The 26613-nt window shown below is 39.2% G+C and overlaps 1 protein-coding gene and 1 long non-coding RNA gene across 9 annotated transcripts in view; one reads left to right on the top strand and one right to left on the bottom strand.

Moving 5' to 3' along the window:
• The window catches only part of SHANK2 (SH3 and multiple ankyrin repeat domains 2), a 498212-nt gene that overhangs the window by 164411 nt on the left and 307188 nt on the right, over positions 1 to 26613 (top strand). The gene's annotated exons all lie outside the window — the stretch shown is intronic.
• Positions 134 to 5448, bottom strand: LOC144585954 (uncharacterized). Its single transcript, XR_013540598.1, has 2 exons — positions 5312 to 5448; positions 134 to 301 (listed from the first exon to the last, which is right to left on the bottom strand). It is a non-coding gene; the product is annotated as an uncharacterized LOC144585954 (long non-coding RNA).

Here is a 26613-nt window from a genome sequence, read left to right as displayed (position 1 = left end):
TATTTTTATATGCTTACTGATGTTTTAATTATGTTTTAATATTGTGTGATCCACTTTGTATTATGGAAAGGATAAATACATGTGTGGCAGCTTAATCTATTTTTCTATAGACAAACTGTATAATTTGAAGAGCTTATTTTGAAAAAAAAAAGTTTAATTAATGCAAAAACAAATTCATATTCTTCATCATATAACTTCCCTTTTCTGGTTCTTTCTCTTGGGAGTTCTGCCTCTCCATTATCATCCCTGTAGTTTTTGAGGAGCTAGCTGTGTTAGTCTGTGGAAGCATATCAGGCAAAATCTAAAACAAAAAACAAAAAACATGTAGTCTTAAAGACTATATTTTAATGAAAATTTTCATGGACACATCCACTTTGTCAGACATGGAAACGGAATGAAATATCAGTTTAACAAATGAAACATGGAAACAGAATGGAACATCAGTTTAAGAAATAAAACATTATAAATATCCATTAGCTCTTAATATGGTACATCTACGTGGAGTAATTTATGGCCTATGTTGTTTTAGGGTACTGTTGTAAATGATCCTCCAGATTAGTTGCACACAGGAGCTGCACAAGAGGATTTCAATCACTGTTTGTGATTTATATATGATGGCTTGTTTGGTAGATGCAAACCAGGACTCCTGGGTTCAGATTATATATTAAGCATATCAAACACACACGCCCTTTTTTTTGCATAACAGTTGCACTGGTAAGGAAGAGGTTGCAAAAAGACAGGTATGAAAAGGCTTCATGCGCCAGCACTAAACTTGTTCATAATAATCCTGGAATCTCTGGAATCCCACCTTGACATTTGTGCAAATGGGACCCCAGTATTTTCTTTGTTCCTTTCATTCATATAGTAGGCCATTGCATGAATGGTTGGATTTTTTTTTCTGAATCTGCAGAAGGAGGTATTGATTACTTCCTTGCACAAGCATGAAAGCTCTATTATTTCAACAAGATGGTGTCTGATCAACAAACCAGAGATTGTGCAGAGTATTACACTGGTGGGACTTTACATTCTGTGATCCTAAACGGAATACTCATCTGTGACTCTAATATTTCCAAAATGCTTATCAACCATACAGTGTTATGTTTGTATACACATATAATTTACCAGTTATGTCTGTAATACCAAACTAACAAGTTATTCTGTCAATATAGTTGTCAGATAGTTTTGTCTTAAATAATGATACAGTGTAATGGATTTGAATCAGAGTACAAGGTAGTATTATCTATCTTTCATTTAATGCTACCTTGTATTTAATCTTGCCTGTAGAATTTAACTCTTGTTGATCTGTATGTACAGTATTTCCAAGTTTGTCAATAAAATCATTCTGCCATAGACATGTGGCCATGATTCAGAGGGAAAATGGCACTGCATGCGTGTATCTAATTATAATCCAGAGCTTTTCAAAAGAGAAATTTGGAAGGTGGCATTTACATGCCTCAGTTATACAGCATATCATGTATTAACTGCTCTCATGTCAAATCTCTAAACTTCTAATCGGTAAAGCAAAATTGCAAGATAGCAGAACAAGTAATTTTTTAAAAACCTGTCATGTTAAAAAGAGTTGTTAAGATCAGTAGCTCTATGTATTACAATACAGCAGTTGCTATGGAAATGACACTTTCCTGGAAATATTTTGTGGAATGCTATCTTGCATACTTGCATGTTTATATTGACCACCTGCCTATATGTTAAGATCTCTAAGGAATTATGTGCTTAGATATTTCATTTTTTTGCAAAATACTTTGCAGCATTTAACTGGCTGTTACGTATTGTATACATTTTGCCCAGAACCCGCAACAATATTTTTATACCACTGTGTTCCACCTTTCATCAAGGAACCTTGGAACAACATATGGCATCCAAGTTATCTTCAACTAAGATACCAGCTAACCAATGAACTGCTTACTTGAAGAAATAAAAACATTTATTTCTTCTTTACTATTCTCTGGTGAGCAAGTGTAGCACAGAGTGCTGTCCTCTGAAGACGCCGGCCACAGAGACTGGTGAAACATTAGGAAGAACAACCTTCAGAACACGGCCAAAGAGCCCAAAAAAGTTTTATTAAATATTTTAAGACCATCTTTGGACACAAATAAAGCTTATAAGTTCACACCTGATTTGACTGTAAACAAAGAAGGGGAAAAGTTCCGCCAAGCTTGCAAGGGGGGGGGGCAAGAAAATCCTATAAAGCAACTTTTATCCTTACACAACATCAGAGGGAGTATAGAAACTTAATTAGGTGGGAGAAAAAGACCTCTCATAGTAAAAACTGGATGTCTCTGGGGCAAGCTCTTCTTGGCTTTTTTTAGCAAATAGAATTCTGGAGGAACCCATTTTGTCAGTTTAATTTGCACCTAGGATTTGGATTTTACATTTTAGAGAAATATTTGTGAAAGTTCAGAGACCAATATAAATAATTTCTGCAGTTACCTGAATGGACATCCGTAAGCAAACCAGAAATTAAAGATCTGATTTCTTTCCTTCAGCATGGTCAAGCTCCAGGCAAAAATATGATCCCTCCAGATATCTTTGCTTTAGCCACTGACTGCTGGACTGCAGTGTTACTTAGACTGTTTACCTTTATAAATTTATGTGGCATTTTTCCTTGTGGCTATATAACTAGTACAGTATTGCTCCTATCTCTTAAAAAAATCTAACTGACTCTATGAACTATAGACCTGTATCAGTTTGCTTGTCATTACCTTTAAGATGTATACTTATTATGTACTGCATAAATTGCAAGACTGGAAAAAAGAAAATGCTATAGTACATGAAGAACAGATGGGCTTTAGGGGAGGTCAAAGCACAAGTAACCAAGCTTTGATTCTAAACCATATCATTTTCAAGTACACAAAAGCCCCACAAAAAGTGAGTTTTGCAGCTTTTATTGATTTCTCTTCTGCCTTTGACCTCATAAATAGGAACTGTTAATAGTCCAAACTGATCATCACCAATCTTGATAAAAGGCTACTGTGGCTTGTCTGGTAGTTACATTAGATAAAAGAACAGAAGTTAGAGTTGGATTGCATTAGGTACTAACAGAACCAGTCAACATCTCTAGGGAAGGTATGCCTTCTAGCATCATTTGCTTTCAGTCTTTATCTTAGTGATATAATTACAATATTGTCTTCCCCTTGCTGTTTTGCCTTTGTAAAACAGATTTTTCAAAAATTCTTTCTGTTATATCAGCCACCCTCCTAAGAGCGACTTGCTGTATTTCAGATATTGGGTAAGGCTGAATGAGATAGAGGATGAACAGCTTGCTAACCAATTCTGGCTTGAGCAACTAAGGAGATGTCCAGACAGTCAGGAGAGAGCAGACTGGATCAGACTAAATAGGATTGGTATGAGGTCCAGTATTCCAAATTACGTGAGGTGCTAGTCCCCCTCTATTCAGCACTGGTTAGGCCTCACCAGTTCTGGACACTACACTTCAAGAAGGATGCTAATAAATTGGAACAAGTTCAGAGAAGGGCGACAAGGATGACCAGGGGGCTGGAAACCAAGCCTTATGAGGAAAGGCTGAAAGAACTGGGCATGTTTAGCCTTGAGAAAAGAAGACTGAGGGGTGATATGATAGCACTTTTCAAATATTTGAAAGGCTGTCATACAGAGGAGCAGGATTTGTTCTCAATCATCCCATAGTGCAGGACACACAACAATGGGCTCAAGTTAAAGGAAGTCAGATTTCAGTTGAATGTCAGGAAAAACATCCTAACTGTTAGAGCACTACAACAGTGGAACCAGTTACCTTGGGAGTTGGTCAGGGATCGAACACTCTAGGCATTCAAGAAAAACTTAGATAATCACCTGGCAGATATGCTTTGATTGTATTACTGCATTGAGCAGGGGGTTGACCTTGATGGCCTTGTAGGCCCCTTCCAATTTCACTTTTCTATGATTGTATTCCATTTGGTATGATCTTTGCATTCAAATAGCATACAGACCTCAAGCAACCTTATTTGGTCTGAAGCAGCCTGCTGTCAATTTGCCAATATCATGAAGTGGCTTAATAAAACATCCACTTCAGGATATTGTCAAACTGATCACATCCTTGGCTCCATGGAGAGGCTGAGGAAGTAATTTTTTTTAAAAAAAAATCTGTATTAGGACAGCAAATGTATGATGCACCACTTTTTTTAAGTGTCTGCTTTGCTGTTCAAGGTCTAGTCAAGCGCCTGCTCAATTTGGCAGCCATTTTTATTTTTTTTTTCTACCCATGAGGTTGCAGAGTTATCCTCATACTCTGTTACATGTATTCTCATGGAAATAATACATGTATGTACTTCTTGTGTGTATAAGTACAACTATGCTTACATTCAGGCATTGCTGCTCCTGTGTCTTTTTCTCTACACCTGTATATTTGCTATCTATCGTATTTTTCCTCACTTCTTAAATAGGATTATGGAGAAGCAATTATCTTATTACAAAATGACCAGCCTCTGAAATGTTTAGAAAAACCTAATGAAAATCAGATCAAATGTTGCAAAAGCAGTACAAAATGTAGTGTCATTTAGTTCTTTCTAAATGACATTGAAGAGGGGCCTAACACACAAAAGGCTGATGAATTATAGTTGGCTCCAACTACAAAGGTAATGTGATCCAATTGTTTGTAAATGCAAGAAATCCATTGTTACAGCTTCTATGGTACGTGAGCTACTCACATTCCAAAATAGCCTGCCCTACCAACAAACTGCACGTGCAGTCAGAAGATATTCTTAATGTTTAGTGAAAATTCCCCTTCTTATAAGGTGAACTCACTGGTTTGGGACCTTCTAGGTATTAGCAGTATATGTGTTTCAAGGCAGTTGTCACATCATTTTTCAGTCATCTCTCTAAAGGCCAAACATAGACATCGACTTCAACCTTCCTGATAGGAGTTGATCCTGAAAGTGTTAAGCAGGCAACTTCCCTTCCCTTCCCTGTTCTTTTGTGTGTTAGGATGTGTCTGCTAAGGAACTGGTTTAGCATAATAATTACAGAAACTAATCTACAGATCAGGAAGTCTCTGATTTGAATCTCACGTCTTCCTTTAGCTTCTTGGGTGACTTTGAGTAATCCTCTCTGTCACATCTGCAGTTTTTCCTCTTGCAATATAGATAACAATAATACTGACTTATCTTACATAGCTTTATATGAATGACAACAAGAAAATGTATATGAAGTATTTGGAACACTTGATACACACGTTAAGCATTATTTTTTGGCATATGAAATCAGAAAGAGCACTATGTACCGCAGTGATCATTGCCTATCCTGTTCTCCCAAGAAATAGAAAGCTTCCTCTCCTTACCAGTGAGAATGATGAGGAATTCTCTTCAGTCCTTGCAACTGGGAGGTGCTCCAAAGGCTGTTGCTTTCTCGAAGGCTTTCATGGCCGGGATCTGATGGTTGTCCAGAGCATGGACAGAGTTCCTACTCCAGTCCTCTGAAGATGCCGGCCACAGAGACTGGCGAAACATCAGGAAGAACAACCTTCAGAACATGGCCAGAGAGCTCAAAAAACCCACAACAACCAGCTGTTGCTTTCCTTCATGCTACTCCCAACCCAATGGAACAGAAAGGTGCACTTGTTTTTCAGCATCTGTGCACCAAACCCTTGCACAGCCCTTGGATTTGTAGATGAATGAAAGCAAGAGAGCACAGAGACAAGCAGACACAGCTGGAGAAACTAGGACAACCAGTTAGCATCATTATTTTCAAATCAAAACTGACATTAAAGTTACAAAGCAGGATTTGGAACACGCAGTATTTGAAACAAATACACACACCTGTATAAAGCTTGGAGTGCAAGGATGCCAAATGTCTAATGAAGCCCTGAGAGGGAAGAGGACAAATCACACATGCAACAAAAACTGGAAAAGTAAGGGGGTGTGTACTGTTCAATAATACAACCATTCAAGGCAGTGAAACAGAAAAACAATGTATGAGGCAGTTTCCCTAATATTCTTTGCCATGTTGTTTTTCAATACAATTATTTATTCTTGCAGTGTAGAGAGAGGAACACAGAGGGAAGGGGGCAGGTGATGTCTTGGTGATTAATTCGCACACCTCCCCCTTCTCAAGCCCAAATGGTGGTTTCTTTCTTGGTCCCAAATGTAAATAGAAGATCAAGGCAATCCCCTGTGATATGAGGGCAGACAGAGGTGGAGAAATAGAAGGGTATAGCCCTTGGTTGTTGCAGTTTTGTTTCTGCCAAATGGGATCCATGATTACTAACTGATACTGCAGTTTGGGGAGCTTTCACCTTCAGCATCTGCATGTCAGGAAGGGAAAAACAAGAAAGAGTCTTTCTCTCCCTTCCTCTCTCCCTCCCTCTCATTTAATTCTTCTTTTGTCAATGATTGAAAGGGAGACTCTTGGAGATTCCTTACTTCTTTCGGTCTTTTTATTATTATTTTTGCTGCCTGCCTGCTGGACTCAAAAAGAAAATAAGACATCAAGTGGTATTGAGGAGAGAAATCTTCCCATATTCTAAATGTTTTGGTTTGCAGAGGGTTTGATTATGGGTGTTTTGTTTTGTTTTGTTTTGCTTGGTTTTTATTTGCTTTTTGAGAGAGGGCACTGTGTGTGCTTTTTTTATTTTGTTATTTTTCCCCTGGGTGTGTTTCCTGTTCGATTAATATTTTTTTAAAATTGCTCTTTATTTTTTATTTACTTTGTATTTATTCTGTCAGAGGTGTATATTCTGGAGAGTTTTTTTAGGACTTTTGTTTCCTTCTGCAGAAGTGAGTGGAAAGAAGGGGGACTTTGTGACTGTATCAGTGTGTTAGCAGGCTAAGTGTGTGATGGTGGTAATTGACTCGGCACATGTCTCTTGTTGTTCTGGTTATTATTTTCTCACATACTTACTACATTTGGAGTAGACTGATTATTGCCTTGCCTCTGCTTTTTAAAGTAGTTTTTTTATTGACTGGTTAAGGCTTTTTTTATTAATGCCAGAAAATTCAAATGGGGGACAAAGTGATATGAAAGAATCAGAAAAAGTTTTGTTCATATAAAACTGAAGGACCAATGCACAAAAATACATGAAAATAAAAGGCAAAACCAGTCCTCGAAAGAACCAAAAACAAAACAAATATGAAAAATGTTGCTGTGGGTGTCTTTCTGTTCTGCATCTTGCACTCACAGTGATTGTGAGGCATTAACACAGTGGTGGGATTCAAATAAATTAACAACAGGTTCTATGTCCTAATGATTGATAAATAAATAAATAAATAAATAAATAAATAAATAAATAAATAAATAAATAAATAAATAAATAAATAAATAAATAAATAAATACCCAGGACATTTTAAAAAAAAGGTACCACATAAGCAACAGTCTTATGTGGTACCTTTAACTTGAAAAAAATCATAGTAAATGAGGACGGTTGGGTGTTTGACTGAAGCGGTCTCACCCCAAAACCTTTTCCCTCTGTGTCCTGCCCTCATGCCTTGTCAATCACCCCCCCCTCTCTGCCTCAAAGCCATGAGCTTTCCTCCAGTGACGTCAAGGACTCATCCTCGCCCCCCCCTTTCCCCCATTGACACCTCTGCTCTTTCCAGGGCTTTATCTCTCTCACCCACACCCCACCTCAGACGGCTCAGTGTGGCGCAGGAAGGGAGGCAGCTAATTGTGCCCCCCTCCCCCCGCTCATCGCTGGTCACCTGGCCCCTCCTCCTTCATTCATCTCAGGCCAGCAAACGGTTCTAAGAACCAATAGCACATTTAGGAATCGGTTCTATAGAATAGGTGCGAACCTGCTGAATCCCACCTCTGCATTAACAGTAAAAACAGGATATTCAAGAATGAAAAATTTTGGTCCATATCCTCCATATACTTAATGTAAAAAGTATATTGAATCATTTGTTCACTAACTGTGCTACATAAAATGTAGTGTCTCATTTAGATGACCCAACCCATCCAGGTATTCTTCTTATTGGTCTCATGTTATCCTATTTCCTTAGAGTAAGAGGGTTTAGTCATATTTTTTCCTGTCAGGACTAGTTTGTTTTATGGGCTATACTTGTTTAAACTTTTCTGGGCTGTAAGATCAATCTCAGTGCTCCTGTTCAGTTGCCTACTAATAAGGTATATAAAATTAATGGGCACAAGAATGGTGGCCACATTCTTACGGAATATTCTACCAGGGGTGGTATATGTGTTGCCCTATCTGACAATTTTCAAATTGACCCTATTCTTTAACAGTCACTGTGATGCTAATGGCCATTTCCATAAGTACTGTCAGCCAGTCACATTTACTGGCTGCATTGCTCTAGGCTGATTAGGAAGGAATCAACAGGGTCCAGTACTTTCTGAACTGCAGAACCCTTGTTTAAAAGCTCGAAAAGAAAGTGAAAAACCTTCCAAATTACTTCCAGACTCTGGATGTAACAAAGTTAGATGAAAATTATACAATAATCTCATTAAAACATCTTGGGCCCTGGATACCTGAAGGACCGCCTCCTTCCATATGAACCTACCTGGCAGTTAAGATCTAGCCAGGGGGCCCTTTTGAAAGAGCCATCCCTCAGGGAGGTAAGAAGGACGGTTTGTAGACAAATGGCCTTTTTGGCAGCTGCCCCCAGACTATGGAATGCTCTCCAGACTGAGATTCGTCTGGTGCCGACGCTGATGACATTTCGGCGCCTGGTGAAAACCTTCCTCTTCCTGAAGGCTTTTAATTGAAATAACATCAACTGTGGGTCCTGATGGCAATTTTTAGAGTATCTATTTTAATTGTATTATGATTGTTTTATCTTTTATTGTGTTTTAATTGTTGTAAGCCGCCCAGAGACCTTTGGTAGAGTGGGTGGCATATAAGTTAAATAAATAAAATAATAATAAATAAATAAATTTAGAAACAAACCATAATAGGAAATGCTGTAAGCCTTCATAATGTAGTTGAGTAGACCAGATAGGCGGGGTATAAATCAAATCAAATAAATAAATAAATAAATAAATAAATAAATAAATAAATAAATAAATAAACAAACAAACAAACAAACAAACAAACAAACTAATAAATATTTATCACAAAGAAGGCAATAAATAAGGAAGGTGTTGATTAGACATGGGCATAAACCGTTGAACCATCACTTGCTGCCATTTTGTTTTTCAGCCAAACAGGTGTTCTCAGCTCCACTTCCTCTGGTGGACTGCCACTCAGTGCCTGTAGGAGGTGAGGCAGGGAAGCTGAGGCACTGCCTCTGAATGAGCACCTGCCAGAGGAGGCAGGGCTTGGAAGCACCAAACACGTGTTCTGCTGAAAAATGAACTAGGCATGGACACTAATTCAGCAGTTTGTGCCCATCTCTAGTGTTGATCATGTACAGTGAAGATAGGCGTCACTATTGGCTTGGATCCAAACATGCTGCTAGCACAAGCAGGCTTTCTACTGCATTTATCCCTTGAATTGCATGGGTCTGAAAGAATGGATTTGGTTATATGCCCGGTTTCCCCCAAATAAATAAATAAATAAACAAACAAACAAACAAACACACACACACACACACACACACACACACACACACACACACACACACATGTATACATACATACATACAGTATCTCTGTATATCCAGAATCAGAGGATGAGTTCAACACTGAAGGTGTCAACATGGTCTACCTGCCCCCAAATGCATCTCTAATTTAATTCACCCTCTAGATCAGGGGATTATAAGAACCTTTAATGGCCATTACACATAGTGCTTTATGAAAAGGATTCTCAATTCTATGGAGGAGAGCCCTGATAGAGAAAACTGAACCCGGACAAGATGGAGCTCCTGAGGGTGGGTGCCCCTAGTGTTTCCAGATTGGGTGTCTCCCTCTCTTTTGGGGACACACTCTGCTAAGGATGAGGATCGCAGCTTGGGTGTACTCCTGGACCCAGCACTGTCAATGAAGACCCAGATAGTGTCTGTGGTCTGCTCCACCTATTTCCACCTAAGGTGGATTGCCCAGCTGCATCCCTACTTTGACACTGGGTCCCTCACCACGCTGGTCCCTGCATTGGCAGTCTCAAGATTATACTACTACAATGCTGTCTACATGGGGTGGCCCATTAGGCTGCTACAGAAACTTCAGCAGGTCCAGAATATGACAGCAAGACTGTTGAGTGGTATAAAGAAATATCAACTTATCTCTCCTAATCTGGCTGCCCTGCACTGGCTACCTGTTCATTTCTGTGCCACCTTCAAGGTGATGGTGCTAACTTACAAGGCCATAAACAGTTTGGGACCTTGATACCTGGCAGAGCGCCTTCTCCTGATGACATCTGCCCTTCCTATATGATCTTCCCAGGCTGGGTGGTTGAGAGTATTGACCCCCGAGAGAGTCCTGGAAAGAGAGGACTAGAAACCAGGCCTTTTCAGTGGTCACTCCCCAACTTTGAAACAACCTCCCACCCAAGATCCACCTGGCCCCTCAATGGGAATTTTCAAGCAATTGCTAAAAACAAGTGTGTTTTTTTGACAGGCCTTCCCAGATCTCATATCATCCTAATATAGTGGCGGACATTTATATTATCAGTCCTGCTGCCTTGTTTTTATATCATTTTAATATCAGTCAAATTGTTTTGGTGTGTTGGTGTCTAGCTTTGATTATATAACTATTATGTTTATTGTTTTAAATTCTTGTTTGATGATATGTTTGTTTAAGGTGTAAACCACCCAGAGTGGCCCAGCAGCCAGATGGGTAGTATAGAAGTCAAACAAACAAACAAACTATTCTTTCTCTCTCTTTCTCTCTCCTCCCTCTCCCTGTGTTAATCAACTGATTATGCTTTGTAGTTATGCTTTTGTGACATAAAAGTTATAAACAGATTTTGAACTAAATGGGGGTCTGGCACCCTTAACCTCATCGCTTTTGAAGGGAGAAGTGTATATACCTCTGCTTTTTTTTTTTTTAAATCTCTTGTGGGAATTTCATGGAACATCTTTATGGCAGATGTGAGGGGCTAGGCTTGAGTGTGTGTGTTTATCCTTCCATGAGTAGAATCTTCCTATCATACATAAGGCTGAGAAGGAAAGTAATATATTTATACTGCAAAAGGTTGGAGGGGGAGGTAGTAAGTGTGCTTCCTCCATATAGAAATCTGTTGGACAAAAACAGAACAGATTGCCTGGGAAAGCAGTAGAATCTCTATTACTGAAGGATTTAAAGGACACGCTACATTCTTTCAAAACAATGGGTTGATGCTAGAGATAATTAATCTTGCTTTAGTACAGAAGTTGAATTAGATTTTTCTGGAGGTGACTGTCAATTCTTCTAATTTGTGATTATTTTTTGGCCTTGATACTGCTTTTTTGCATTTGTGGATAAATAAACTCAGGATCTAATATTTGGAAAAGAAATAGTCTGTTGTTGAAATTACTGTTGCAAAAATCAATATAGAATATGAATTAAAAGTATCTTTTGCATTTATATTATATTATCGATCGCATAATTAGTGGTATTAAAGTACCATTGTATTCCAAAGGAATACAATGTTTAATATGATAAGAGATTATTATTTTTGTTACATTTTCATGCCACCATTCCTTTTAAGAGTTTGCTATGATGGAAATGATTGCCCCATTTATACTCATGACTAGACCTGGGGACGAATACAAAAATGAATCATGATATTCGTTAAATATCCCTGATTCATCAGATATTCATTGCTTTGTATTCTTGGGATTCAGAGACTTCAATGAATACAAAGCAAATAATATTACCCTTTTATATTAGTTGTTGGGATCTGCAAGATGAGGGGAAGTAGGGGTCTTGCAGATGAAGCCTGTCTCGGGATCTGCAGATGAAGCCTCCCTCCCCTTACCAGCAAGGAGAAAGGAGACGAGCGCTCAGGTGTATGTTTCAGGGCGGGATCCGGATGAACTAAACAGCGTGCTCTCTAGCATGCTGTTCAGTGAGAACTCTCTCAGACCGTCACCTCGCCCCCCTTTATTATCGGGATCTTCCTTTGAACAAGTTAATCAAAAACTATTCTAAACAGAGGCGGTTAATATCCTGGATACACAGGCATGGTAAACAGAGGTAAACAGAGACAGATAAATCCTAAATACACAATCAGGGTAAACATTCCTGAATACAGAGCAGGGTAAACATAGACATATAACACCTTTAAATACACATGAAGTTAATACAATTTACCCAGAGACAGGAAATTATCTTAGATACCAAAGCAGGTTAATGATCATCCTTACTGGAAACTGACCTGTGCCCAAAACAATGTCTCCTATATACATTGTAAAAGCATACAATTTCCCCACAATTAGTCCCTTCCTTCCCTATCTGCTTATGCACCCACCGATCAGCTGTTCCTCAGGGGCATAATTAGAAAGGGATTTTCCCTTTGGGCGGCTTGCTAAAGCCTGCCCGAAGGGAATATAAGCCTCAGACCGGGGGATGGATGGCTTGTTTCCCCTTTCCTCCTCTTCCTATGCCTGTGCGGCATAAGAAGAGATGGGAAAGGAATCAAATGCAGGATTGCTTTGATCCTTGCTTTCTCTCCCCTTGCTAAGCTCTGTGGGCATAGCAAGAGGAGGGAAAGCCAAAAAAAGAGAGAGTGACTTGACGAATTGATTAATTTGGCACTTTCTCCCCATCTCTACTCATGACACCTTTTCGAGACAAGCTAAGCTAAAAAATGGTGGCTGGCTGAAGATCACCAAATAGGTGAGTGTGAATTTGAAGCAAGGTGCCTACCCACTGAAGTCAAGCATTTTAGCCATTATATTGGATCTCGTCATGGTATCCCCATCATTTAGGGTCTCAAAATCCAAAATTCAACTCAACTCATATTTGACATAGAGTGTATAATGCAAAATAGAAAGGGTATGGGCAAGTCTTAAGATGATGCATGCATGGTTAATAGCAGCATAAAGGAAGCCAGTGAAGGAGAAATAATCAAATGAATTTGATGATGAGGCGGGGAGAGAAAAACACTCTGCTCTGCAAGGCAAGAACAAATGTAGAAAGATGAGGCAAGCAAAGAAGGAATTTGAAACAGCTAAAAGCATCAAAGGCAAATAACTACCATTTATTTAAAAACATCTGTGAGGGAGGCAACAAAGCCTTTCTTGAAGAAAAAGTGTGGAAGGAGGAGTACTGAGGATGAATAGAAAGACTGTAGAAGCTGAATTCATTCAGTCCCATTATAGAAAATGGAACATGCTGGAGAGAGCCCCATGTCTGAAGCATTATTTTCAGGGGTAGCATCTAAGGGGTTGTGTTACATATACTGTAGATGAAAAATTAAAATATCCTAGAGCTATATAGCAAAACAGAAATTGACAGGCTGCAGGAGTGGATTACATTTCACAAATACTCAAGTTTTTAAATAACTAAAATTGACAAACTGTTAAAAAAAATTAAGCTACATTATTAAAATCAACTTCCTTGCCACAGAATTAGAAGTATCAACAAAGCTGAGAGATAGAGTGGTTGTCCTAAGGTCACCAAATGAGCTTGACAAAAGAGCCTGGATTTGAACCTATGCATCCGGAGTCCTCCCTGGACACTCAAACTGGCTGAAACAACAAGGAGCTTGGTGGCTCCTTAAAGATTAACAAGTTTTATTTGTGATAAGCCATCACTGACTTTACCCAGCTCTTCAGATGCGCAGAACATGGGTTTAATAGATAAATATTTATACAGAACAGTAAGGGTGAGAGTATGAAATGTTATGGAAATACAAAAGGTTCAACATGGTGATGGTCAGTTAGTGGCATTTAAGGCAATCTCGGTCATAGATAAAGATTTTGAGTTAACAGTAGTAGTTAAGAGTCACTAAATGGCCATACCCGCTGTAGTGTAGTGGATAGAGTGACGGACTAGGACTCTGGAGACCAGGCTTCAAATCCCCACTCAGTCATGGAAACCCACTGGGAGCATTTCATTTAGTGGTCCCTGAGGATGTGGACAGGATCATTGGAGAGGTGAGAGTCACCAGGCATATTTTGGACCCTTGTCTTTCATGGATTATAAAAGCAGCTTCAGGGGAGCTGGCTGAGTGGGCAAGGGGAGTGGTGGATGCCTGTTTGAAGCAAGGTATAATCCCACCCTGCCTCAAAGAGGTAGTTGGAAGGCCTTTGGTTAAAAGAAAGAAAGAAAGAAAATGTCCTCTCTGGACAACACAGTATTGGACAACTACAGGCCAATCTCCAAAATTCCATTCTTGGGTAAGGTTCTGGAGTGGATCCTGCCAGCTGCCCACTACTTCCGGCTACTCTGCTCCAGGGGCACTTGGATAAAATGGATTATCTAGAGACTGTTTGGTCACCTTGACCTAATCTGGGAACTAAAGAGGGGGAATGTGTCCCATTGTTTCTTTTGGATCTCTCAGTGGTTTTCAATACCATCTATTTCTGGGCTGCCTGCCTGTGGTGGAGACTGCTGTGAGAGGTTGTCTGGATTTTTTGGATTGAGTGCCAAGATGCTGATGGTACTTAAATCTATTTCTCATTTCCACATAATTCCTTATTCGGGCTCGGTTTGCTGTGCTATCCCAGGTCTCTGCATTTTTTATGCTTCTTTCCACACCCACCAGACAGAGCCCCCTAGAACCTTTGGCAGTGTTTAAAGACAACAGGGCCGTTCATATACACCAAAACAATTCATAAGGAATTGATTTTTCAATCGTGTTAAAATAAAAAGCCTCAACAACATAAACAACAACAAAACACCTAGCTTTGTGACAAAGCAATTGTGAGTTTTCACCATGCATTGTGTAGTTTGGAATTTTATAATCAATTTTAATATGCAAAACCAGATTCAAAAGCAGTTTGTATTGTTTGTATGCGCCCACTCTTTCTTCATCCCATGTTTATATACATCCTCTGTGGGAAGTAACATGCTGGATTAGATGTCTTCTCAACCTTGCCCATTGGTACTTTTACTCAGAGGACAGGAAGAGTACTGGTTGCATTGCAATTCTGCAAAACCCCTGGTGGCATAACTAGTAACTTTGCTGGCTAAGGGATTCTGGCAGTTGTAGTCCAAAAAGTAACTTTTCCAATCTCTCTTCTTATGTTCTTGCAGCCACCATGCCTTGCCTGATAATACTTTAGTGTTTCATTCTGTGCAACAACTTGGATTATGGGTTGTCAGGATTTCATTTGTGGAGGATGTTCTATTCTTCTTACAGTCTTTGTAATGAGAGTCTATAGTTGCCCTGTGTTTTCTTTTTATTACAATGGGCCAAGTGCCTTGAGAACTGATTAGTTTTTTGAGAATTTCTCTTCTTGTCAGAAAGTCATGACAGCCCTTCAGTGAGAAATTTTAAAGCCTTGTAATACCTAAGCTTGTTTTATTTTTAATCAGATAAAGGTTTTCATTAAAACATAGCTAAGAATTAGGTATATTCATTCATACATAACAAGTGAGGAACAATTTGCAAGGCAATTAGAAAAACATCTCATTCAAAAGGAAATTTTATTTAATTGAGTGTGTGTGTGGTGTCCAAACTCCAGCTCCCATTGATTCCTCAATTCTTTATATAGCGCAGTTTGGAGAAATTGTTAAATACACCTTTAGCTTTATGTTTAAGATGGTGTTTAGCCAACACAACAGGTGAGTACTTTAAATATATCTCTGATTTCTGACCTCTTCTGAATATAGCAGCAGAAGAATGGAAGTTATCTAAAGCGCCATAGTGTAATTAGAAACAAATGCAAGGTAACTGGTTTGTTTGGTGATTTAGTAATTAATGCTTATAATGAATTCCAAGACAAAGAATCTTATTTTGGTTATTCGGGTGGTAGTGGGGAGTCAATACTTCTTTCAAATGCTGTTCAAACTCTGAAGCAGGCGTTTTCTAATCTCAGACCTTTGTTTTAAAGCTGGGTTAGACCAGGACACATCATGTGATACTGTCTGACATTACACAATGCACCCATCAGATTGCATCATCACTCAGGCAAACATTATTCTCAATTTTTCACCTCCTCTTTCAACGATATCTTGAGTAGATGGAATGGTTACAACTGCACATGAGTGTAAAAAGGAGCTGATTCTATCTACCATCTGATAAAAGTAGTTCTCCATATAATTTTTGAGGATGATTCCTATTTGAGATATATGTAAGTTATCATAATAGGTATAAAATGTTATTGACTGCATTTGCCAGTATTGTTTGATGACTGAAGTGGGTTCCAGGTTAATTTAAATCAATTCCACTTGCCATTTTAAACACCTGAAATTGAAATAGCTGTGTAGGACAATAAGAAGCCAGAAACTATATATGAATCTGTCATTTCAAATAATTGTAATTATATGCCTGCTGTAACTTAATGCCCCATTCAGGCATTCTTCAAGCTGGCAAAGTGGCCCTACATAGAGGGGACAACCTAGCCCTTCTATCATTGCCATTGCATTTTTCCGCTCACTGTGAAGTCTGCTCTATATTTGTGCAACAAACCTGGAAAACTTGGATTCTTGCTAGCATGTACACTAAAGTACTGCAATGTTTATACATTCAATTTCTTGCTTTACAGTTTCCAGCTTACCTTGATTCTTACTTCTCAAGTTCCATGTTCCAATTGTATGTGTTGTGCAGCACTGAACCTTCCTTTCACTTTTGTGAACATCAGGTGCTAGACATCCTTTTGACATTCATACGGTTGTATCATTAGCAACAGAGCTATTCGTACTTCTCGTTTGCTCTTCCCCAGTAGCTAATTGGGTGCTTCCCAACCTGAGATTCTCATCTTCTAGCACTATCTCTTGTTTCATTTTGGACTGCTTACATTTTGGTTTTCAAGGTAGGAAAAGTTCAGCAATGGCTTATTATTGCCTCCTATTTTCAAGGTAAGAGAAGTTCAACAGTGGTTTACCATTGCCATCTTCTGCACAGTTTTAACAAAAAGTAGCTTGAGTGTCACCACCATTACCTCCTCCACCAGCATCATCAGGTTCCACTGCTGCCCAGTAGCTGCCACCCCCCATCACAATTATAGCTCTACATTCTCTTCCACTGATTCAGCTCTTATGCTTGAAGAGGGTGGATGCATCTCAGTCTAGTGTCTCAGCTGTGACTATGCTGCCTTGGGTCACTGTGATGAAAATGCCCTGCCACCTTTCTGGCCCACTTAACCATATTAGGAGTCCAGGATCATACTGGAGTCTGGCCTTCTGATGGCATTTCTCCCAGCTTTGCTCAAGCTCCTTCACCACATTAAGGGATGCATTCCAAAAGAGGCTCAGTCTAGTTAATACAATTAGTTTGCAAATACAGTTCTCAAGTTGGGCTGGTGTCTCCAGGGTGTAACAACATATGGAACTGAAAATGAACAAATGGGACCTCCAAATTTTTCAACTCTTACAGTCATTATTCATGGAGGTGTTTTTCTTTCTTACTCTTGACATGATGTAAGCTCTTAGAAGCCCTATTAAAATCTTCAGGATTGCTTCCAGTGTTCCTTGTGTGGGTGGAGTGCAGATTCCTTTAGAGTGGCAACCTTTAGTGTGCAACTTCCAGTATCCAAATACAAGCGATTGTTTCTCTTTGTGAAAGCAGATACTTCAAAGTAGGAGTGTGCACTAGGAACACCATTCAGAATTCAGAATTTTAAAAAAAATTGGAAATTCTGGGTATCCAGAAATCTGTTCCAGTCAAAATGAATACTATTTAGTTATTATTTTCCCCTTTAAAAACACAAACCAACCATTTTTAAAGGATTTCCCTGTATCCTCTGATACTTGCCCAGTGGTTGTGCCAAACAAAAAGATGTCCAAAAATGTCCAGTTATACCCCTACCTGGATGGTGAGTCTCTGATGGCATTGGTCCATGCTCTGATGATCTCCAAGATCTACTTGGGGCTGCTTTTGGAAACTGAGCATGTCCAGAATGCGGCAGCCAGAATGCTATCAAATGAGAGCAAGTTTGATCGTACATTGCCAGTTCTGGTTCACCTTCACTGATTTCCTGCTGTTTTTCAGGCCATGTTTTGGAGTCCCAGTATTTGTCTGAGTGTCTTTCCCTCATACCATCAGCCTATGCCACCCATTTTCAAAGGCCTTACTTCTCTGGGTTGCCATGCTAAGGCAGACAAAGAAGTTTGTCAACAGAAATCATATCTTTCCAGTCGTGGCACTGCCTTATGGAATGGGCTCCCAATAGAAATCCATCAGGCTCCCTCCCTCCCATTCTTTAAGAGGATGCTGAAGACACTATTGCTCCAAGAAGCATTCAGGAACATTTTTCCTTAGGTTTATTCCTAGTCTGCCATAATTTGGGAAGTTAGGTTTTTATTGTATGTGTCCACCCAGGGATGTTCTTATTGTTTTTTTTTTTTTTTTGGGTGGTTGGGGTTTCTGTTCACTATTTTGTTGCAAACCACTTAAAGAGTAGTGCTCTCCACTAAGTTAGTGGTAGATAATATACAAAATAAATAAATCTGTCTATATAGAACAACACCTCATTTCCCTGCCTGATATACCCCAAATAGTACTATAATGTATTAATCTAAGAATTTGCTAATACTAAATGTCTTAAATTTAGTAGATTTCTAGATTAATACGTTAAATTCCTAACTAAATTCCTGACTATATTGAGTCAGCAATACGAGATGTAGAGAATGTAAATGTAGGTTGAGCATTCACAAAAGAACACTCACACATACATACAAAAACCCCTGCCACAATGCAGGATCACACCAGAGCATAACCTAACAGCAAATGCTCAACTGGAAAGAACCAATGTGAAAATAATTCTTTTGGTTTCTGTGCCTGCTTCTAGATTTCATTGGTGCAGACAGACATCATTTACAGGTTTTGCTTGCACCCTACCTGTTTCCTTGGGAAACCCAGGGCAACTCCAATCAGGAAACACAGAGTTCTCTGCCCCCAATATCCTTGGTGATTGAGTGTCTTTTAAATTTCATTTCTCAACATAATTACTCTAGGATGCCTGAGAAATACTGTAGGTTTCACTTTCACTTCTTTCTCTGGCTGGAGCCTTTTGCTTTCTAATCTACAGTATTGGAGTAAGTGGGATGCCAAATATTAGGAATTATTACAGATATTAGTAATGATCAAATTTGGATTCAAATATATTCAGAACTATCCAAATATGGCATCATTACTCAGTGAATCCTGAATTTTCTCGAATTTGAATGCATGTTCCTACTTCAGAGACAATCTAGGAAGGAGGAAAAATATGTATTAAGGTTATAGCAGGAAACTATGTAATTTTGGGCAGGGGGAATCCCATATTAAACCAAGCTTTTCTGAGACATAATTTAGGTCATTTTATATATAATTATATATAGAGAGATTTTAAATAATTTAAACAATTCTTTAAATCAATATTGTTTTAAATCAAATCTCCCATGAAAATGCCCCAAAAATCTTGTCCTCTTGCCCTGTAGGGAGAAAGTATGTAAAATTTTTTATTCTTACCTGTAAGAATGAAATAGGTGAAGACTTTCGTCCCTGCTTTAGTGTATGTGCATTTCTCCTTTGCTTTTGCTCTCTGCCCATTTTAGGTCTTTTCTTCATTGGGGTGCAGGTGTGGGTGTAGAATAGAAGAAACTGGGAAAATCATTTATTGGTGACCTTTGAACCAGGAAAGAGAGTATTCTTATACTTTAGCAAACAGCTTTCTCCTGCCACTGTCTGCTGCTTCTGTCAGTTCCCTGCGTATTGGGGTTGTGGGTTCTTTGTGAGTTGGCTCCTTCAGTGTATTTTAATAATAACATAACATTCTGTCAAGCTGATTCCAACTTATAATGGTCCTTTCCAGGGTTCTTTAGATATAGAGCAGTGATGGTGAACCTGTGGCGCAGCTGGCACACAGAGCCCTCTTTGCGGGCACATGAGCCATAAGTTGCCGGATCGCTACTCCCCCCCTCCCCACAGCCAAACCTGAGGAGGTGGCTGCAGTCTTGGTGCTGGTGTCCCAACAGGTGGCGTGCCATGATCTGGAGCAGCTGGCACGGGTGGCAGTTCTGGAATGGGGTCTCGAGGCACCTCCGTGCTCAGGATTTCAATTTGGCACTCGGGCCAAAAAAGGTTCACCATCACTGGTATAGAGTATTTGAAGTAGCTGAAAATTCTCTCCCTCGGAGGGCACTCTTGGACTGTGCAGCTTGTGCAAGACAATATAGGGTGGTTCTTCTACCAGGAGACATTGTGAGGAAATCAAACTCTGCTATCCTGCAAGCTTAATGTCTTTGACAACACTGTACTGAATTTAGCATCCTAGTGTATTTGAAATTAATGAAATATATTTGTTTCCTATGTCTCCACTAATTAGCACTGAAGATGCTTCCGAAGATTATTCAAACTAATGTGCATAGACATTCATGCCTACATAGGTTTCTTTGTTTTCCTTATTGATATCATATTCTTATGTTAAAGATGCCTATACATACTGTATATTACTTTATAAATACTTTTTTGTTTTGTTTTTCAAATAGCATCTATGACCCTTGGATCTTATATCCAAAATGAATTGTGAACAAAAGACTCTGGTATGCATGTGTGTGCTTATACCAAAATGTATGCCTCCTACTATAAATAGCCTTAATTTTAGTTTTGCTACTCACCCTTCCCAACATATCTTTACCTCCTCCTTCTCTCAATGGAGCTGACCGTATAGAAAATTACAAATGTTACCAACCAACACCTACCTATTTGTACGAAGATAACCCCTTGTACTGCTGTGAGATTCTTTTTTTATTCAACTGTTATTTATACAAGTATGATTCATTAAGAGTTATTTTTGCAAACAGGAAATGCAGTCCACTGATACAATTTAATGGGATCTTATTTTAAGGATCAAAGAGGCCAGTGGCTCAGAAGAAAAGACAAAGATAGATTTGTGATTCTAACCTACCGTAATTCTTTTTAAAAAAACTAAAAAGCCAGATTTTTCTTCTTTTCTCCTTTTCAAACTTCCTTTCTCTTTGATTCATTCAGCAAGAATGAATTTCTACTAAGCTGTGATGAAAATATGAGCAATTTTAAGCTAAAAACTTTGGGGATATCATTTTCAATAAATACATGAAATTTACTTTCAACTCTAGTGATTCATTAGTCGTTGTGATCTATAGGTATGTGCCAAGGCTTCCTTCTTAATGATCCATAGCAAAAAGGGCATTGGTCTGGTAAAAGAATAAACCATCCATTCTGATCCCAAGCAGAAGAAATGCTGAATTCAAAAAATGACTTAACAAGCTCAGACTACACAGATTAAGAGGGTAAAGGAAACCCTGTAAGCTCTCTCGAAAGAGCACAAAATAGTATCATACAGAGATGTGTGATGAAAACACATGGATCTCTGTTTATATGGTGATATATGCTTCTGCAGGATAGCTGTATAGCTCAGTCAGTTAGGTAGAGGTTGTGTACAGTGTTTTGAGTTTCCACTGTGCCTCACAGAAGAGCCTGTGTAATCTTGGCTGACCTGCAGAGTCCCAGCATGCCCCCTGAAGAAGGGAATGGTAAACTGGTTCTCAGTCCGCTATACCTAGAAAACTCAAAAAAAAAAAAAAAGGGGGGGGTTGGCATAAGTCAGAATTGACTTTATGACACACTCTTCTTCTTCTCCTTCTTCTCCTTCCTCTTCCAAAACACCAGGCACAGTCAATCAAAATTATGAAAACATTGACTGGTATTATATAACACAGAGGTCCCCACCCCCCTTTCTGCAGCCCAGTGCCAGTCCATGGCCTGAGCCGGACCAGGCCACAGAGACAGACCTCTCACCCCACCCCCACACGCACTCACCCCCACACGCACTCACCCCCACACAGCTGATTTGCACATGCGTGCATGCTCCAGCATGCCTGTGTGAGTGCTGCACTGCCATTTGTGCATGCGTCTGACCGCACGCCCAAACAAGCACAGAGCTGCCATTTGCGTGTGTGCTCATTTGCACAAGTTTGCGCATGTCCACGAGCATGGGGGGGCGCCTTCCCCAGCCGGTCTGTGGGGTGAAAAAGGTTGAGGACCCCCAATATAACAGATACAAGTTTTAACCAAAAACTTAAGTTTCTATTAAATATCAGTGCAGAATATATGCTACTCCTTATATTGCCATTTTTTATCTCTGATGGTGTTATATCTGAGATCTGCAACTATTTATAATACTGTGTGAATTTTCTTGATATTGTTTCCAAAACCCCAATGATTATGGGAACCACATAAGCGTGTTTCATCCATAAACTCTATGTTTCAATTGCCAGGTCTCTGTACTCTCTTAGTTTTTCCAATTCTTTATTTTCAACTCTGGCATACCGTAGAATTGTAGTATCAATGATCCAGACATTTTTCATTCTATTACTACCGTATCTGGTGTGTTATGTTCAAGGTTTCTATCACTTTAGATTAAAAAATCCACAAGATCTTGACTTCATCATTTTTTGACACCTTGTCTACCTGATGTTCCCATGGGTTTTTGGAGTCTGGCAAATTTTTTGCATAGTGACCAGTGCACTAACTTTGCCACTGTATCATGTCTAACTTTGTAATCTGTTTGTGCAGTCTTTGGACATTCACAGATGAGGTGTGACACAGTTTCATCTTTTTCTTGGCAGAGTCGACATTTGCTGTTAGCAGTAATTCCTTGGATCTTAGCTTTCATCACATTGGTTTGGAGTACTTGTTCTTGTGCAGCAAAAATCAAGCCTTTGGTTTTTGTTTTTGTTTTTCCCAGTTTTAGCCATGCCCATGTTGGATTATTGTCATGCTTTCCATCAATATTTCTTAGACATTGTCCATGTAGGGGTTCATTTTTCCAACTGTTTAATTTATTTTCAAATTCTTGTTTCTTATATTGCGTATTTGTTTCTGTTGTTTCCAAAATATTCTCAATTTTCACAGCTGTAAGAAATTTTTCTCTGCTTGTATTGATATAACCATTTAGGCTTCTTTTTTCCTCCTTTACTACTTGCTATATTTAAAGTAACCCACAGCCTCAGATTTTTCATGGTAAATATAATCATTTTGCTTGTGTGTGCATTTTGGATGTCATTAGTTTCTGTGTTTTTAAATCCAGTCCTTCTGATTCGTTTTGGATCCATTCTAATATTCCAGCTGGATAGCTAATTACTGGAACTGACCGTGTGTTTATGGCTTTGTATTGTATTTGCACCATTTAATTTTGATTTTAAGATTTTTTGCAGTCTTTTGATATATTACAGTATTCCCTTTCTGTCAGTTCTTTTAACTTTTGTGTGCAATATGTTATTGGTTCTTGTATTCCAAGGTATTTATAATTTTCATCCCTTGATAGTGATTTCATAATATTGTCATTTTTTAAACTCTATTCCATCTAGGTTTTTTGATCTTGCCACAATGTATAGACAGAGTTACACATTTGTCAATTCCAAATTTCATTTGGATATCTTCACCAAATATTTGCACTGTGTTTAGCTGTGATTCTATCTCTGTGGAACTTTTTGCATATAGTTTTAGGTCACCCATGTATAACGGATGATTGATTTTTCCTGCTTGTTGTTGTTGTAGTAGTTGTACACTCTTGTATCTGGTCATGCTTCCTGGAGTGGTCTTAGAATGATATGATACTTTAGTCTGGGATGGGGCACTTTAGTGGGTGAGGAGGCCTTTTTTCACTCCTGAAAATTCCAAAGATAGAAAAAAAAAATAAACTGGAAGTGGTTAGAGTCTCAAGGACTTGACTTTGCTCTTGCCACTCCAGGAAAGGAAATCAACAACTGTACATACTTTGTGGTGTGGTTGCACTGTGTTGGAATACTCTGGGCTGCTACACTTCCTGGAACACTTAGACAACCCCATTACTCTCAAGACCCCTGCTTTACTGAGTAATGAAGCACCCTTGTTTTACAGAAAGGATATCCCCCCCCTTTGATTCTTAATTGAAATGGTAAAGAGTAAAATAATGGGTAAATGTTAACTCATTCTACCTCCCTAAGCAGTAGCTGCCACTTCATGTATTATTTTAGGAAAGAAAAGGTGTGCTATTTTTTCGTGACAAAAGATACTTGTTTAAGGTAAGGTTACCTGAAAAATATCATTTTCAAGCTCTGAGAAGCCTGTGTTTGCAGACAGACTAGTTCTGGGCAATCAAGGCCTTCTTTTCCTGGAGCCCATAATTCTCACTTCTTGAAGGTGGGGATTACAATCCCAGAAGCCTTTGTAAAAATTCCAGAATCATCATTTTTCTAGCATTTCTAAATTGCTTGGGGGATTATGGTGGACTACTGAGTTAGAACAGTCTGTCTTTTTGATACTGTGTGATGTTTACAATCCTGGGAATTATGTTGTGCTTTGAAATAAAATTGACTCTGCAACTATTTTGGAGCACACTTTGGCCTATTTACGAACTAGTCTCACACAGGAATATGAAACAATATGGCATGCAGTCAAGCAAAACAGAGTAAACGCCATATGTGAAGAAATATTAAAAATTTCCTCTTGAATACATATTTTTGCTGACAAATCACACAATAGTCCCACTAGTTGAGCAGGAGAAAGTGTCTTGATATAATGGGAATGTGCTCACTCAAAAAGTACACTTATATATGTAGGCAGCAATCTTATATATATATCTACCATGTACTAAATGTACAATTAAACCAGTGGTATACAACCTGCAGACTGCAAGCCATATTGTTTCATATTCAATGCTTCTTCTGTGGCCCTCAAAGCCACTTGGGCCCATATTTTTCTTATCCCCTATTGTTTCCTAACCCGTGAAATTGTTATCTTGCTGTTTTTAAAGCAATTTCTTAAAACTTAGGGGGTTTCCAAATCTAGAGAGTTTATCAGGAAAACAGATTGGTTTTATCTTGCTGAGTATATTTGCTGTTCATAGTTGGCAGTGGCAATGCCCCTAAGGCTGATCCTGTCATTTTGTAGGCCACACACCCAGCAGTGTGCCTTTGAAATTTCCTGTGTTGTCTTCCCCGATGAAAACTGTTAAAAGTACCTGGCAAAAACTATAAGCAGCTCTGGCAGTGTGTTGTTAGTGTATAGAGTCTCTTATCTGTTAGCTTCAAATCCTCCCCTTAATAAGCAGAGTAAAGATGTGGACGTATGAGAAAATGCATGGGGAGAGTTCTGATAAGACTTATAGCATTATATATTATACTTGGTCAGGTATATATACATGGCAATATATACATTGGCATAGATATCTCAGAGCAACATAACATTCACATTCAAGTAAAGCAATGACCACCAGACTCACAACTGAGTGGCAAAGTGCTGCTCTTATTCTTCTGCTTAAATAGTGAGAGCAGCTTATCACTGCAGACATGCCAGCTGAACATGTTTAACAAGCATTACCTAAGCTTGTCCCATCTGTATGCTATCAGTCATCCATTGACTTGATGTTACAGGCATGACTTTGTATTCCAACTACAATATTAAATTTAACCCCTTGTTCACTTAAAGGAACAAATCCTGGCCGAACAAGGAGAGGGAATCCCCCCACAACAATATTGTTGTACTATTCTCAGATTGGTAGGCTGCTACCTGATCAATACAATACAGCGATGCCCTGCTTGACAATTACCCCACTTGATGCTGAAATCGCTTAACGATGCCTTTTTTTGCAATCGCTATAGCAATTGCAAAACGATGATTCAATGGGTTTTTTTTCCATTTTACGACGATCGGTTCCCTGCTTCGGGAACCATTTTTTCACTGGACGATGACTGAAAACAGTTGATCGGCAGGTCACAAAATGGCTCCCTGCTGTTTTCAGGACCGATTCTTTGCTTTATAGGCATCGCAAAATGGCCGCCCTATGGAGGATCTTCGCGAAACGAGCAGGTATTTCCTCCACTGGAACACATTGAACCGGTTTCAATGCATTTCAATGGGTTTTTCGCTTGACGACGATATCGCTTAACAGCGATTTGAACGGAACGGATTGTCGTCGTCAAGCGAGGCACCACTGTATAGTTAACATTACTTGAACAAGGCAAAGGATCATGGTCTTGGAGAAGCAAAGGACAAATTTCCTCTCTGAGCCTAGATTCTCAGAAGTGGCCAGCTATGCATTTGATCAGTTAAACTAGTGTTCCATCTGCATCTGTTCCTTGAGAAGTTTGATTTGGCTGTGGTGATGTACAGCTTGGTGACTTCTGTTTGGATCACTGCAATACGCTCTCTATGGGACTGCCTCTGAAGACGTTTCAGAATCTTCAGCAAATGCTAAATGCTGGGTCTGAACTGTTGATGGGCTGGTTACTGGGATTGCATGACACCTGCTCCCCTCATTACAACAGCTTCATTGGCTGCTGGTTCCTTCTGGGCCCCATACAAAGTGCTGGTCACGACCTTTAAAGCCCTTTACTGCTGAGGTCCAGACTCTCTGAAAGGTCCTACCTCCCTGTACAAGCTCCTGCAAGTATTGAAATCCCCAGGGGAGCGTCTTATCTTGGCTCCACCACTTTCATAAGCGTGTTTAGTGACTACCTGAAGGCTTTTAGATTTTTTTATATGTGCTGGGAAATAATGAACATAACACAAGGCAAGAGCTTGTCCTATGTAGACGGATTGCTGAGCTACATGTGCTTCTTGGGATGGATGTTGTGTCCCATTGTGTTTTCTGTCTTCTCTGTTATTATACATTTTATCTGTCCTTCCTCATTGGTGGTTAATAAATCAGACATGA

Source organism: Pogona vitticeps, chromosome 1, assembly GCF_051106095.1.
Source record: "Pogona vitticeps strain Pit_001003342236 chromosome 1, PviZW2.1, whole genome shotgun sequence".
NCBI lineage: Eukaryota > Metazoa > Chordata > Lepidosauria > Squamata > Agamidae > Pogona > Pogona vitticeps.
The sequence above is the reverse complement of the archived record's forward strand: the minus strand, read 5'-3'. Positions and strand labels throughout refer to the sequence as shown.